This window comes from Marmota monax, unplaced genomic scaffold, assembly GCF_021218885.2.
Source record: "Marmota monax isolate L192 unplaced genomic scaffold, Marmota_monax_Labrador192_F-V1.1 WCK01_AAM20220418_F8-fsc00007, whole genome shotgun sequence".
Lineage (NCBI taxonomy): Eukaryota > Metazoa > Chordata > Mammalia > Rodentia > Sciuridae > Marmota > Marmota monax.
The window spans coordinates 8496466-8507646 of record NW_026692781.1 but is presented as its reverse complement, the minus strand read 5'-3'; the positions used below and the strand labels follow the sequence as shown (position 1 = coordinate 8507646).

Sequence of the window (11181 nt, the reverse complement as noted above, 5' to 3'; positions counted from 1 at the left end):
GGAAAGGAAAGAGCAGTGCTGGGAGTATGGGAATGTGGCTTCCTTTGTTGGATCTGTAACTTCTTTAACTACCTTGAAAAGGAGAGCAGGGAACTGGGAGTTGTGGTGATTCCAGCTACTTAAGAGGTTGAGGCAGGAGCATTGCAAATTGGAGGTCAGCCTTAGACTCTTAGTCATTATGAATTTAAAGAGATATCAACCAAAAATACTTTCATTGACCTAAAAATATTTTTAAGTTAATGAAATAGTTCTGCTTTTTTGATCTTAATAAAGGGAATTTAAATTTTAAAAAATGTTAAGTCATCAATTAGTGTTTACATTTTAAAATTCACTTTAAATTCGGTGGACTGTATTGTTACTATGCATAATAACTTTCTTAACCATAAACTGCTGAATCCAGCTTTTCTAAGCAACTGGGTCAGTGCTGTTTATAATTTAATAAGTTTTGCAAATCAACTGTAACATATACAGGTGGCATTTAATAACAGTATAGCAAATATCCTTTGTCTTTCCCGCATGGTATGGTTACTTCATTTGACTGTGTGTAGTATAGTCAGCACTCCAAAGAGCACAAGAAACCGTTATTATCTTTTTTTTTTTTAATTATTTTTTAGTTGTAGTTGGACTCAATACCTTTATTTTATTTATTTATTTTTATGTGGTGCTGAGGATTAAATCTAGGGCCTCGCACATGCTATATGAGTGCTCTACCGTTGAGCCACAAACCCAACCCCTCTATTATCTTAATTTATTATCTTAATTTAAATAGTCATATCATACTTGGAGGTTTTTCTGCTCATTGGTTTAAGGTGGGTGGGTAGGGTGCCAAATGACAATTATCTAATGTTGTGCATATTTTCCTTCAAGTGCTTCCCTGAGCCACATGACTTGCTTGTGGTGTTTACCTTGGAGCGTCTAGACATCTATATGCTCCTCCAGCTGTGTGGGCGATGCTCTTCACCTTGTGGCTTTGGCCCTTCAAAGGTTACATTTGCTGCATGGAAGAGCAGTTGGCTTTGCCGATAGTTAATGTCTCATTGCACCCCTTTTCCACGCCATCTGTCTGACCTGGACCCATTCCAAACACCACGGCTTTGCTGGCAGAATGGTCTTCCTGCTACAGAAGTTTTGTAATCTGCTAATTGACAGGGTAAGGAAAATTTATATTTGGGTTACAGCTGAAAAGTTGGATGTTTCTTTGATGGGGCTTTAAATACTGACATATGCTGCACTGGTTTTTGATTCTAGGCATCCGTGTTTGTGCTTGGTCACGCGCTCTCCCCTGTGTTCTCTGCCTCATTGAGAGTATGGCATCCTTTGGAGAAGAACATCAATATGATCTACCAGGGAATTATCCTCTACTTAGTTTACTCATTAACCAATGATTTTATTATTATTATCTCTTCATAGTATGAGACAGATGGCAAAGAAGGAGTTTGCTTTATTGAACAAGATGTGGTATTAGGCATGGCAAATCTCACCCAATGGTTATTACCTTCAGTAGTCGTCAGTCTAATAGGCATCTTTGCCTTTGTACAGGGCTTGGTTCTATATTTAGCTCTTAAGTTAAGGGCAAAGCTGTTATCAATTCTTTTTTTTCTTCTTCTTCTTCTCTCTCCTGCATGTGGGTGGAGGGCAGAAGAATTCTAGAGAAGAGAGTTTCATTAAAATCATGCTGTTTAAGATAACATTTATGGTTGTCCTCATCTTGAAATCATGCTTTAAAGCTCAGTCGGAGCAATCCCCATTTAAGTGAGTATGGTCCTGCCTAGGGATTTGGATCCATGTCCCTAAGGTGAGGTCTTCTGCCCAGGAACCACATGTACATGTTGCAAGTGGTGCATGAGTGTGGTGTGATATTGTGCCTCTGGACTCCACCAGCCCCTCTCTCAGTTGCAGCCCCTCAACCTGCCCTCGAACAACAATTGGCAGAAGGAAAGATGAGAATGAAAGAGAATTTCTTCCGTCTTCCATACCTTTGAAAACTTCAAAGTTGTTCCCAATCTGGTTCTGATGATCCATGTCTCAGTGCAAAGCATACATAAAGGTCTGAAATCTGCACACTGATCAGAAATAGTTTTTGGAAAGTCAGATTTAATCCCATGAGCCAAATGATCACTACCAACAGCCATCAGGGAAAACCAAAGTCCACAGCAAATTTTAATTTGGCAAATGCATAAAAGGTTCAAAAGAGCAGAGGTCTCATTTACATTCCTCCCTCTTATATGGGATTTTCTTCTATATTAGTAATTAAAGGGTGCAGGCTGGAGAGCGCAACTATATCGCATAATAGCCATCGGGAACACACTAACAACTTCCTTGAAGTAACGCACACTAGGGTGTTTATGGTTCAGTGTCACATAGACTCTCTTTGATCTAAATTAGGATTCATTGGCAAACTCACAATAGGCTCCACATGTACCCCTCTCAACCTCTTTCTTTTAATCATGGAAATTAGAGATGGAAAATATCCATTAAGTCACTTAGTCCATTTCCCTGCCAGGGTGAAATTGTTGCCTGTGATATGTGGGTAGTGCTTGGTCCAGCTTAAATGTAAATGTCTCAGGGGACATGCAGGCTCCTGATTTTATAATTTTCTTCTTTTCCCTTAAAATTTAGAGGGGGAAGAAATAGAAACCAGAGGTAGAAGTTTCCTCCCTTCGTATGACTTGGAGGTAATGGCGGTGGGGTGGGCAAACGTGCTCACCAGGGTATCAGTGCTCTGGAAACTGCACCTCTCCCTTGGGCAATTCCATTACTCAAAAAGTGCACAGAGAAATGCCACCAGTGTCCCCAACCCTATTCCTCTTCAGCTCAGTGGAACGATCGATCTAGATTCCTGAATGTTTCCTGTCAACTTGAGTGAGTAAGCACTCCAGGTTTGGTGAGGATGAGGCCGAGGAGGGGAGAAACTGCCTCTTTAGGTTTCCTGTTGGCTAGCCACAAACTTCACAGGCCTCCTGATTGGAGGATGAAGTCACTGATGTAGCGTGAGCTCATGATAGGACCATTGCCTATCTTATTCTGAGTGGCCCAGTATTTTTAGACTTTGAGCATTTGGCATTGAAAGAAATGTGTGTCATTGCACAATGAATGCTCTCCCTGACACATGTTCAGCAACAGAAGGAAGCCTGTCGCTCAGCATCTGCCCACATCTCCAGCTCTGGAGGTTAGTTCTGTGGAAAAGTTGCAAAACCCACTGACCTTCTCTCTAGTGGGATCTTTATAGCAGTGGATGAGATGAGATTTCAAAAGGGAAATAATGACCCATTATGAGATTTGCATTTTGAGTTTGTTTTAGAAGTTTTCTTTGAGTCTACTAAGATCACCTGCAAGTTGATTTTAGGACAATCTGATAAATGAACCTTTCAAATTCTGATCCAGATGTATAGAGTGTGATTATTCACATTATAAGGTGGAAGTCTTCCCTCCAAAATTCACTGTGGGTTTCATTAAATAGCTTCCCACAAGCATTTGAAGGAGGATCAGGTTTGCAAAAGCTGATGTACTTATTGAGGAAGATATTTATTGTATAAAGCCTTGCCAGGTTTCCATTAGACAGAAAAAGTTCTTCGTTCAGTATGTCCAAACACGTGGCTAAAATTAACTGTGTATTCACAGAGGTATTTTTTAGGGCTTCTGTAATATACAATGTATACCCCATATAATACTTAATTTAAATACCCCCAGGTGATGAGAGATAATGGGTCTTTAAAACTAATCCCATCCCCCCAAAAAATGAGTCAGTAAAAACTTTAAACTTGATCGATGGTCTAGAATTAGAATCTACCAAATGCATGTCTAATATTGGATTCTGTACTTTGCTAATGAAAATCTCAATTTGTAAAGCAATGTGGCAGATTCTGCCTGCTGTTCTCCCAGTAACCATTCTCCCTGATTTTTGGTGTTTGTATTTCTGCCCATGCTTATGTGGGGAAACTGTATTCTTGTCAGTGAGATGTAGAAGAAGTGGTGTGGAACATTTCTTTAGGATACCATCCCTTCCCTTTCCTCCTCTTGTTGGCAGCCTGGAAAATTTTATGGTGGTAATAACTCTGGATGCTGTTTTAGGATCACATCTGAGGAGGAGAGATTGGAAGGTACCTGCATCCAGGTATTTTCATGGAACTTTCAGAATAAAAAGAATTTTCTTCTGGACTTTTTTTTCCCCCTGTAAAAATTAAACTTGGTGAGTTAAAGTTACTGTTCTGAGAATTTCTGTCACCAAACCTAATTCTGATTAGTCTCTTTCTTTTTCTTTCTTTTTCCTTTTGAGATGGGGATCTCACTATGTTGCTTAGGCTGGCCTTGAACTCCTGAACTCAAGCAATTCTCCTGCCTGGGTATCCAGGTAGCTGGGACAACTGGAAAGTACCATGGTGCCCGGTTTCTGTTACCCATCATTTTTTTTTAAGTTTTCTTTCTTTTTTTATCTTTATTATTTTGTTTGCTTATTTTTATGTGGTGCTGAGGATCGAACCCAGTACCTCACATGTGTAAGGCAAGCGCTCTGCCACTGAACTACAACCGCAGCGCCTCTGTTACTCATCGTAATCTTGATTTGGTAGATACTTAAAGTCTTGTTAAAGACTTACTATTTCAGTTTCTGTTGACAATGAATGCTCGTTCACATTTATTCCTTTGAACGTGATCTTGAAATGTTTGGAGAGATAGGTGCCTGGAAGGACCCCAGGTCTATAGATTCCTAAATATATGTCTTAACTAAGATAACAAGATGGCCATTGAGCTGGGTGTAGTGGTGCATGCCTGTAATCCTAGCAACTCAGGAGGCTGAGGCAGGAGGATTGCAAGTTCAAAGCCAGCCTCAGTAGAAGCAAGGTGCTAAGCAACTCAGTGAGATGTGTCTCTAAATATAATACATAAAAGGGCTAGGGATGTGGTTCAGGGGTTGAGTGCCCCTGAGTTCAATCCCCAATACCCCCCTAAAAAATAAAAATAAAAAAGGGCTGGGGATGTGGTTCAATAGTTAAGCACCCCTGATATCAAAAACAAAATCCTTGGTACCAAAAAACAACAAAAACCAAGATGGCCATAGAAAAGAAAGTTTCTTGTATCCATTCTGTTTGCAGCATGTTGAAATGTGTACTCTTGTACCACAAAGGGTTTATTAAGAACCCAGGCAAAAAGTAATGGTTAGCATAAATAAAAATAAAAAGTGCAGGATCCCATGGTGCATTCCTGTAAGCCCAGCAATTTGGGAGGCTGAGGCAGGAGAATCATAAATTGGAGGCCAGCTTCAGCAACTTAGCAAGACCCTGTCTCAAATAAAATAAGAAGAACTGGGGATGTAGCTCAGTGGCAAAGCAGTCCTGGATTCAATCCCCAGTCCACAGGGAGGAAAAATGAGAGTAGGGAAAATATGTAAATCAACACTAGAAAAATGTAAAAATGGATAGAGGCACAGAGAGATGTATTCAGAAGTAGTGTATGCATGTGAAATCAGTTGCATGGGAAGAAAATGAGTGTTTACACTAGAACTTTAGTTATGTTTAGTTAGAGTCATTTTTCCTCCTAAAGTGAGAGGCATCAGGATTTAGTAATATTTAGCATATGGGTTGTCATGCATTCCACGCTGCTGGCCTATGACATTTACAGAAGCACAGGGCCCTGAGGCACACAGGGCAGACCTTCCACACACCACTGAGGCCCACAGAGCCACCTAGCTAGTTTGGTTGCTTTCTGCAGGCTGAGGCATCTTGTAGTACATGTGTGTCCAGTTACGTGGATTTCTGGTTTATATCATCCATATTTAAGTACATCCTCAGGAAGGGAGGGTAGTAGCTGAAAAGCATTCCTGCCAAGAAACTGCCTGTTTAGCTTGTCAAACGAGTATTATCTTCAGGCAGCTAAGAAAATGGCCAGGGCTTGGGGGTGTAGCTCTGTGACAGAGCCCTTGCCCAGCATGTGCAAGGCCCTGGGTTCAGTCTCTAGCATGTGCACACATACACACACACACACACACAGAGTAAATAAATGACAATGTGATCTAGTTGTGTCTGAAAAAAAGCTAAAACGATTCTGAAATTATTAGAACACTCTTTGAAAGATGGATTTTTTCCTCCCTGAGATTCCTAACAGCTTTAAAAATTGAAAAGGGAGATAGAGAAAGAGAGATGGACTCTCATGCTCAGGAATGAAAAAAAATATTGTTTCCTCAAGAGAAAGAAAGCTTTTCTTAGCTTAAAAAAAAAAAAGTAAAAAGAAAGAAGCAGTTATTTATGGGACCTGTCCTAAGTTGAGGCAATATCCTCGGACATTTTCCTGCAGTAGAAGGTGAGAGAATTTCATTCCACCGCTTTACAAAGGATCTTTGAGCATTTCATGGACTTGGGCTGTCATTACTAAAAAACGTTGTATCAATAATTTTGATCTTGACAGTGCTGATCTTTCACTTTTGGGTGAATTTTACATCTGAACAGTTGAATTTTCATTGTTACCCTGTAGCTACTGACAGACACGAGTGCTGTCATTGGATGCTGTTTTCTTGCTCTCTGCTTTCCTTAAATCTCAACAATTGCCATAGTCTTGCATGACACACTACATCAGTCCATATTTCCCCTTATCACTTTTTATCCCACCCTTTGACTTACATCACTCAAGCGGGAAACTCACAATTTGTTTTTGCTGTTTTCTCCTCAGACTCTTCAGTTTGTCCCATCCTTACCTCAGGTCAACTCTCTCCAGGCTTGGTGACCTTTGCTCTCAGTTACTGAAACAAAGATTTTCTTGCCTAGCAATGACGTGCCCCTGAGTGTGTTTTCCTCAGCTCAAACGGGAAATTTGAGATAAATGTGTGCAATGTCTTAGGAATCCTCTCCCCTACCCTCCACACTCAGGTTCTTCCCATGTGACAATCCTTTACTCCAGCTTCCACACAGAGCCCCAGGATGGACCTTCTGGGGGAGGGGGTGGGGGGGAAGGGACTGTGTCTTCAGGAATGCAGTTAGATATGCTGTGCTTGTGGCCCAGTGGAGACATCTGGGACCTCATTAAGGATGAGTTAAGGAAGAAGACAAAGGGCTTTTAAAATTTTGAAATCTCCTAAACCACAAAAATCCTTACGCTCTCCATCCGCACCAGGTCAAAACAGGGCTGGTATTTTGTTGCTACACACAGATGCTGTGGCACAGCTGTTTGAAATGTGGAAATCCACCCAGTATATTGGTACATGGCTCCTGCCCTGACCCCTTATTGTGCACTCTCCTTCACTCCTGCTCTGATCACCAGAGGAACCCCCATTCCTTTCCCATGATCCAAATCCAGAATATGGCACCTGGATTAATCCAGATGGTAAGGATCGATTTTGAGCTGTCTCACCCTCTGTGGATCTCGTTCAGTGGGCCCCAAGCTTCCCTCAGTCTCACCTCTCAGAGTCTCTTTCCTGCCCTCTGGCATCCATCCAGAGCCCTGAAATTTGAACTGGTGAATGTTTTTGTCGCTTATAGATGTGACCTGGGGCCAGTTGACCTACCCTGGCCTCAGATGGCTCACTGCAAAGTGGAGTCTTGTTAAACAAGAACATGACTGAAGCCCTAGGTTGGCATATGGGAACCTCTTCAGGTTAGCTCTCCCCCTCCTCCCCTTCTTCCTCCTAGTCTCCTACCCCTCCCCACTTCCTTACCCCCATTTTCCTGTCACTCTGCACCCTGAGCGCTGGGACTCAGTTCTGCTCTCAGTCACTGTATGCCAGACCCCTTCAGGGAGGCAGATGTTAATTAAAGTGCTAATAGTGCTCAAGTGGGTTCAGAAAGGGTCAAGAGGAGAAGGGGAGAATGTCTATCCTTCCCGCTCTGATTGATCCACTTCTTGAGTCTTGGGGAACCCTCAAGAGGGTGAGCGTGTTCCAAACTCTCCAGTGACTTCTAGAAAACATCCCTGCACGTCCTTGCTCCTAGACATTTCTTTTAACCCTGGATAAATGAGAAAGCTCCCTGCCAGCCTGTACCTTTTCTGGCGGGTCTGGTCTCTGGGATTTAGGTGCTGAGATAGTGGTTCTCACATGCCTCCATACCTTGGAGTCACCTGATTGTCTTAAACAAATGCTGATGCGTGGCTCCACCCTCAAAGCTACCTGGGTGGCTGGAAATTTACAAGCTCCCCAGGTAACTCTGCAGCAAAGCCTGAGAATCTCTGCCCCAGCTATCAGTATGGGGCACAGTGATGCTTGGTAGGTTCTTTTTTTTTTTTTTTTGGTGCTGGGGATTGAACTCAGAGGCACTAGACCACTGAGCCATATCCCCAGCACCCCTCCCTCCACCTTTTTTTTTGTATTTTAGTTAGACACAGGGTCTCACGGAGTTGCTTGGTGCCTCGCCATTGCTGAGACTGGCTTTGAACTCGCGATCCTCCAGCCTCAGCCTCCACAGCTGCTGGAATTATAGTCATGGGCCACTGCCCCTGGCTCTGGGTAGGTTCTTGTGGGTGGCTGTGGATTGGTGAGTGGCATTTAGGTATGCTAAGAAATTTTGTTCACTGCCTGCTTATCATTTCCTGAAGACGCTGGTCCACAGACTTAAATGTGCAACAGAATCACCTATAAGGCTTGTTAAAACCCATACCACTGGGCCCCAGCCACCAGTTTTTGATTCAGCACTTCTAGGGTGGATGGAACCTGAGAATCTGCATTTGTAAAAAAATTCCCTGGTGTTGTCCAAGCTGCTGGTTCCGGGACCACACATTGAGAACCACTGCCTTAAAGGATGTGTTTCCTAGCTTTGCCCCTCCCAACCTCCCACATCTGTTGAAAAAACGAAGATTCCTGGGTCCCACCCTCATCTATTGAATAAGTCTCTCCCGGGGAGGAGCCAGAACTTGGTTTTGTCAAGGGTCATCTCTTGGTTCTCATCCTCAGTGACATTTGGAAGCATTGTCTGATAATGCCAAGTGAGCAGGGCATGGTGGCACATGTCTATAATCTCAGCTGCTTGGGAGGCTGAGGCAGGGGGTACTGAAAGTTTGAGGACAGTCTAAGCAATTTTGTAAGACCATGTTTTTTTTTGTTTGTTTGTTTTTGGTAGCAGGGATTGAACCCAGGACGGTCACCGTTGCAGGAAGCCAGCTAGACAAGCAGCAACAAGTGGCACTCGGAAAGACTGAGAACTCATGCTTCATTTTACTCCAGCCGGCACAGAGGGGAACAAACTCTAAATTCTGAGCGCTGGCCCATAGTTTCTCATAACATTTATAGGCAATTTTGTGCCATAAAATTTCTAGTCTACATGACAGGAGGCCTTGTGTGGGGTTTCTAGTGGGAAGTGTGTTTACAGAAGCAAAAAAGCGATAAGAGGAACTGGCTCTTTGCACAGGCATAAATAAATCTTTGGCCTTGTGTCTGAAGCCTGGTCCAGGGGTGTTTACGTTTCAAAAGAGAGTAGTCAGATTCCTAGAGACAGTTATTTACAATCCAAATGGTAGGGACCTATGGTTAATTAGGTTTCCTGAAGAAAGGCTGACAGAAGGGTGGTGGTGGTGGTGGAGGGAACTCTGACCCTTTCCCAGGCTTTCTTTCTCATGATAACATTCTTGTGATTTCATTTTACAACCAGGTCTGGTTTTGCTATCTCATAACCACTGAGCTACATCCCCAGCCCTTTTTATTTTATTTTGAGACAGACTCTTCCTAAATTCCCTAGGGCCTCACTAAATTTTTTGAGGCTTGTTTTGAGCTTGCAATCCTCCTGCCTCAGCCTCCTGAACCACTGGAATTCAGGCATGTGCTACCAAGTCCAGCTATGAGACCCTGTTTCAAAATAAAAAAATAAAGGGCTGGGGATGTAGCTCAGTTGTATAGCATGCCTGGGCTCAATCCCAAATGATGTAAGAAACAGTGAAAAATCAGACCCACAAGCTTATGTTAGAATAACAAATATTTGGGTTTAGAGTTTTGGAGTCACTAGTGGTTTACCTGGTAACTACAAACAACAACAGCAAAATAATATAATTAGTAAAGAAAAATTTAAAAACCTGGGCTGGAGATATAGCTCGGTTGGTAGAGTGCTTTCCCCAATGCACAAGGCCCTGGGTTCAAAAAAAAAAAGTGCTCGACTTTTTCCTCTTTCTTTCCCAAACTCAGCCTTAGACATTAGTACTGGCTCTTCTAGTAAATAATGTGAAAGTTTAAACATCTTAATTGGCTTTATTCAGTATTCTAGTATTTACCAACACTTCATTCCTCAAAGCAAGATGAGATGAGCTGGGTTGAACAAAGCAGAAATTCAGAACAAAAAGTATATTGGAGGTGCTGAGGTTGTGGCTCAGCGGTAGAGTGCTTGCCTAGCATGTGTGAGGCCCTGGGCTTGATCCTTAGCACCACATAAAATAAACGAAAGTTTAAATAAAATAAAACTAAAAATTAAATCGGTCATTTCAAAGTTATTTTCCTTGTAACATTGGGATAGGGAGAGAGAACAATAGAAGAGTAACTGGTTAATATTGGGTTAGTTCAGGTTACTTTTTTGGAAAGGATTACAACGGAGGGAATTTTTACTGGAGGGAATTTTTACTGACGTGCAAATAAAAACTGGTCTGTTTGTAAAATTTAGCTTTTATCTGTCTCCTGATTTCTCAGAGGGCCAGGTAACAACTAAGTTTAGGTTTGATGAGGTGGAACCTCAGCCTGAGTGGCTCCCTTCTGATTTTTAGTCTAGTCTGATTTTTAGCCTAGTATACAGCTCAGTTCAAAACAGTGGCCTCTGGTAATTTTTATTTAACAAATCAATATTGTAGAGATTTCTCTTTTATACAATATAACTGACCTCAATTTATTAACATAACCACTGAGCTCCATCCAATAGATAATCTGGGAACTGGGGAAGAATTTAAATTTGAAAGCTAAAGACAGATACCTCAGTATTTTCTGGTTTAAAACAGTTGGTGCAGGCTCTTATTGGTCAATACTTAATCTTTGAAAGTTTCTCTTTTCCCTTTCATTCAGTCATGCTGGTTTCTGGTGTAGGGATGCTGGGGTGTCCAGTGTGCCAATGGAGAGGGGAGAGCTGGTACCCAATTCTAAGGGTCACCTGTTTTTTTTTTTACTGGGGACAGGTACCAGGGATTGAACTCAGGTGCACTTGACCACTGAGCCACATCCTCAGTCCTATTTTGTATTTTATTTAGAGACAGAGTCTCACTGAGCTGTTTGGTGCCTTGCTTTTGCTGAAG

The 11181-nt window shown here is 42.2% G+C and overlaps 1 long non-coding RNA gene across 3 annotated transcripts; it reads left to right on the top strand.

Moving 5' to 3' along the window:
- Positions 1-2653: 2653 nt before the first annotated feature.
- LOC131424271 (uncharacterized) lies at positions 2654-10801 on the top strand. 3 transcript variants are annotated; one of them, XR_009227010.1, is made up of 4 exons: positions 2654-3169; positions 4072-4189; positions 8302-8428; positions 9039-10801. It is a non-coding gene; the product is annotated as an uncharacterized LOC131424271 (long non-coding RNA). The 3 variants fall into 3 exon arrangements; XR_009227009.1 differs by having other exon boundaries at positions 4028-4189; XR_009227011.1 differs by lacking the exon at positions 4072-4189 and having other exon boundaries at positions 2658-3169.
- Positions 10802-11181: the final 380 nt, after the last annotated feature.